The 5,000-nt window shown below is 38.0% G+C and overlaps 1 protein-coding gene across 2 annotated transcripts in view; it reads left to right on the forward strand.

The window, feature by feature from the left end:
* The window catches only part of LOC143027501 (zwei Ig domain protein zig-8-like), a 451,994-nt gene that overhangs the window by 178,626 nt on the left and 268,368 nt on the right, over positions 1-5,000 (forward strand). The window lies entirely within an intron of this gene.

Raw genomic sequence — 5,000 nt, forward strand, 5'->3', positions numbered from 1 at the left:
GGAGTCTTATTCTGAGTTTATTCGTGACTAGTTTCGCAGATATGCTTTTTCAAAAGAATCCTTTGAAAAAACATACTAGCAAAACTAGTCAGGAATGAACTCAAACTAAGACTCCTGTGTTTCCTACTGCACTTATGTCATATATATATATATATATATATATATATATATATATATATATATATATTAACTGAAAAAAATCTTCATGTTTTTAAACAGAAGTCCAATCCTTGAGACGTTCCTTTTGAAAGCGAGTATAAGGGTAGGAAGGACAGCAGGTCACAAGATCATCCAGATTAATAAACATAAATATATCAATACGACGAACGGAAAAAGTGTTGTATATAAAAATCCGTGTAAAATTTGCACTTCACCATACGACGCACAATCTGTTCGGGGACTTACAAAAAGATTAATTAAACATAAAAATTATGTAAAACACACCAGACAACTAATTGTATTGTTTGTTGCAGTGAAGAATAAGATCATCTCCCTAACTGGAATAATACCGTTGTTCGTAATAAAGGATATACAAAAAAGTTTAGAAAACCAATTGACGGTGTTTATATTAATATCAATGAAAACATAAATAATAGAGAAGGTTTCGTGCGCCTGCCAAAACCCAGCAGCTATGTAATAATTTTTAAAAATAATAAAAAACCCGACAATAAGCTCTTACAAGTTGCCTGTGAAATAAAGATATTGTGTGTATATTACCGTATGTCCGATTTTTACCAAATGCTGCAAGCTTTGATAGAGACACTGTGAGGTCGAAACGTCAGTAATAAATTCTTTTACTATTTCTCGTTTTTTTCTACACCATAATTTGATATACATATACATATACATATACATATACTGTACATATACATATACATATACATATACATATACATAAACATATACATATACATATACATATATAATATGTATATATATATGTATATATATATATATATATATATATATATATATATGTGTGTGTGTGTGTGTGTGTGTGTGTGTGTGTGTGTGTGTGTGTGTGTGTGTGTGTGTGTGTGTGTGTGTGTGTGTGTGTGTGTGTGTGTGTGTGTGTGTGTGTGTGTGTGTGTGTGTGTGTGTGTGTGTGTGTGTGTGTGTGTGTGTGTGTGTGTGCGCGTTCATGTGTTCGTGTGCGAAAGTGTGTGTTTGTGTTTGATGGGTATGCACATATAATTGTACACTTTCTGTTTGAAGATATACACATACATTTAGTTATCTGAGCCTACATTTGCCCCTTAAACATATTTTATTATTGCTCCCTTGTTTTAATCATACATGCTTTTTCATCGTTGCAATATAGTTATATATTTTCAAAGAACAAAACAAATTAAGCAAATAGGCCTATGTTATTATGTATGATATTCAGTTTACGTCGATAGGTGACTTTGTTTAGAAAACAAACAACAGTAGAAACAGTTTAATTAATTGGATTTAAAAACTGCGAAATGTGTTCCTTGGAATTGCCTCCTCCTGAAATCTTTGAGGACAGAATCTGAGGAACTTGGTCCGTGACTTCGTTTGTTAACCTCACAGTCCAAAGTCATCCTTGTGTCACTTCGTTGTGCAAAACCTCTCATAAGACTTCGTTATCTCTGGGTGAAGTTTAGCTTTAGGAGTTTCGCGATGTACAAAGGCAAAGAGGAGGATTAGAAAGAGGAAGACTGGGAGAATAAGAAGGAGGAAAGGGAGATGGAGGAAGAGGAGAACAAAGTTGAAGATAACTATGTGCATGTGTATATCTTCAAACAGAAAATAAACAATTATATGTGCATACCCATCAAACACAAACACATGAACACACACACACACACACACACACACATATGTATATGTATATGTATATGAATATGTATATGTATATGTATATGTATATGTATATGTATATGTATATGTATATGTATATGTATATGTATATGTATATGTATATGTATATGTATATGTATATGTATATGTATATGTATATGTATATGTATGTGTATGTGTATATGTATATGTATATGTATATGTATATGTATATGTATATGTATATGTATATGTATATGTATATGTATATGTATATGTATATGTATATGTATATGTATAGGTATATGTGTATGTATAGGTATACGTATATGAGCTGCTCAGAGCTCGTTTTCAGTCTCCTTCGTGACCTCAGCTAGACAGCTCGTTTTGAGTCCGCTTCGTGACCTCAGCTAGAGAGTTCGTTTTCTGCAGAGACACCAGTTAGCGAATACCTGTGAAATTTATATCTCCGAATAGTGACAAGTGATTGTGCTGTGTTTTTTTGTAATTGTATATGTATTGCACTATACAGTTACATATATAAGATAAAGTGTAGTGTTCTATTAACTTTGAATCGAAACAGTATTATGTTACTTTACTCCAAAGGTAGGAGTAATAGTATAAGGTAAGCAGAGTAAGCTTCATGTACTTAGTTTATTTAGAGACGGCTTTGGTTTCTTTTGTTGATCTATATTTTCTCTTTGTCGTTTGTATTGCTGAATGAGGAGTAAAATTGTTTGTGAAGGCTGTGTGAACCTAGAGGACCGTCTTAGGATGTGTGAGGAGGAAATTCGTCTTCTCAGGAGTGCGCTCTGTGAGAAGATTGAATCCCCTCCGCAACCCAAAGAGCGTCCCACTTCTTCTCCTTCTGCCACTCCCGCGAGCGAGAGGCGCTCCGTGGGGTTCCGTTTGTCGATCCCGCGTTCGGCAAGCGGGTGCCCTGCGGAGCAACCACTGGCTCTAGTCAATCGTTTTAATCTGCTGGGGAATGAAGTGACTGAAAATCAGGAGTTCTTGGTGGTGGGGGACTTATTGGTGCGAGGCTATGACGACATCCTTCAGCGGATGACTAAACGACGTTGCAAGCTTGTATGTCAACCGGGCCGTGGGGTCGCCGATTGTACCCAGACCATCAGGGAGCAAAGACGGACGAACACGGTTACGATTGGTCATACGGGAAGTAATGGTGTGGGTAGGGTGAGATCAGAGGAATTTGATTGGAATTACAAGGTCCTCCTTCAGGAGATGAAGGAACGTGGGAGCCTTCACATAGTCTGTGGGATCCTACCGAGGATCTACGTAGGCTTGTATTGGAACAATAGAGCCATAGGGATCAATGAGAGGATATATATATATATATATATATATATATATATATATATATATATGTATATATATATACATATATATATGTATATATATATATACATGTACATATATATATACATGTACATATATATATATATATATATAAGTATATATCTATATTCATATACATACATTTACATATACATGTATACATATATGAATATATATTCATGTATACATATGTATTTACAAATAAGCAATTTTATTCAGTTTTGAGAGTATTGACCAAAATTCATTTTATCCTTGTCTGTCTCAGCTTCCACCCTTCACTCTTGTTTTCACTTCTAGTCCCCTTCCGAACCCTATGAAATCCGTCATCCCCTCCAACACCCGCCCCTCCATCCCCTTTGTAGCTCTCCGGCCCACTTTTATATTTCTGTCCTTCCCCCACCCGATTGCATATAAGTATTTTTCACTTGTATGTGGGTCGCTTACAATCCTCTGACAAGCCTGTCCGGTTGTTACACTGGAAGAAAGAACTTGGAAAAACGTTCTCCTCAAACACACTTTTCTTGTGATTTAGTGTTCTCTGAAAGATTATGTAGATGTGAGTCAAGGTGTTTACTCAAGGTAAGGAACAGAGCTTTCGACAAGAGCTTTATATTGAATTAGAGTTATAGTCAGCTTCTTTTGGAAAATATTTCATAAACTGAGAGGACGAGACCAGGAGAGATTAAATTTGTAACAGACCACTAACAAACAGGCAAATTATAAAGACACATATGCACATACACATACACATACACATACACATACACACACACACACACACACACACACACACACACACACACACACACACACACACACACACACACACACACACACACACACACATACACACACACACCTACCAACCGCGCCACCGAGTGTGTGTGTGTGTGTGTGTGTGTGTGTGTGTGTGTGTGTGTGTGTGTGTGTGTGTGTGTGTGTGTGTGTGTGTGTGTGTGTGTGTGTGTGTGTGTGTGTGTGTGTGTGTGTGTGTGTGTGTGTGTGTGTGTGTGTGTGTGTGTGTGTGTGTCACACACACACACACACATGGGGGCGGGCTGAGGGAAGAATGTAGCACCATGGAGTCCAGCCCCACCACGAGCAGCCGCCACAAGAAACTCGAGCCCTTCTTCCTAACTCAGTTGAATCGGTTCCCATAGATCAGGAAGCTCGGTCAACACGTTCTGTGACTAGGAAACAATCCAGAGCTTATTCCCTTCGCCCAGGATCACGGGCGACACCGCCTGGCCAATCAGCAGCCAGCATTCCGCCAGAGCAGGGGTCACCAGAGCTGCGTGCTGGGCTCGCTCAGGCCGGGATCAGAAGAAGAATCCAGCGACCAATCAGCATTCAGCACTCCGCCTGGGCCAACCAGCCTGAGCCTTAGACCTCCTTTATAAGACCTACACCCAGATGCTTCATTCTTCTCCACGACTGCACGAAGAGTAGACCTCCTTGATTTATCATGAAGTCCTCTGACCCTGAAGAAGCCTCCTGGTGAAGCTAAAAAACTTAAGTTTTCGGAGTATTTGTTCAACAGTTTCACACTGTTACATTTTCAAGAATAACAATTGTCGGCACACATCAGCGCATTTCTTTTTCTTAACACCATGGACGTTTTTGTTCATAATCTGAACATGAAGAAAAGGAATCCTTTTATAAACTGAAGAACCTTCATTTAAAAATCTATCAGCGCAGTTGACTTCAACCAAAATTGCCCTCGCGAGAACCTGTGCCCCAGAAATATATATGTATGTATATATATTTATATATACATATATATATATATATATGAACATTTTAGAAGCTATGCCAAGGGATTCGAACCCTGACCTGTG

Source organism: Oratosquilla oratoria, chromosome 8 (assembly GCF_046742065.1).
Source record: "Oratosquilla oratoria isolate Oo_2021 chromosome 8, ASM4674206v1, whole genome shotgun sequence".
NCBI classification, from domain to species: Eukaryota; Metazoa; Arthropoda; class Malacostraca; order Stomatopoda; family Squillidae; genus Oratosquilla; species Oratosquilla oratoria.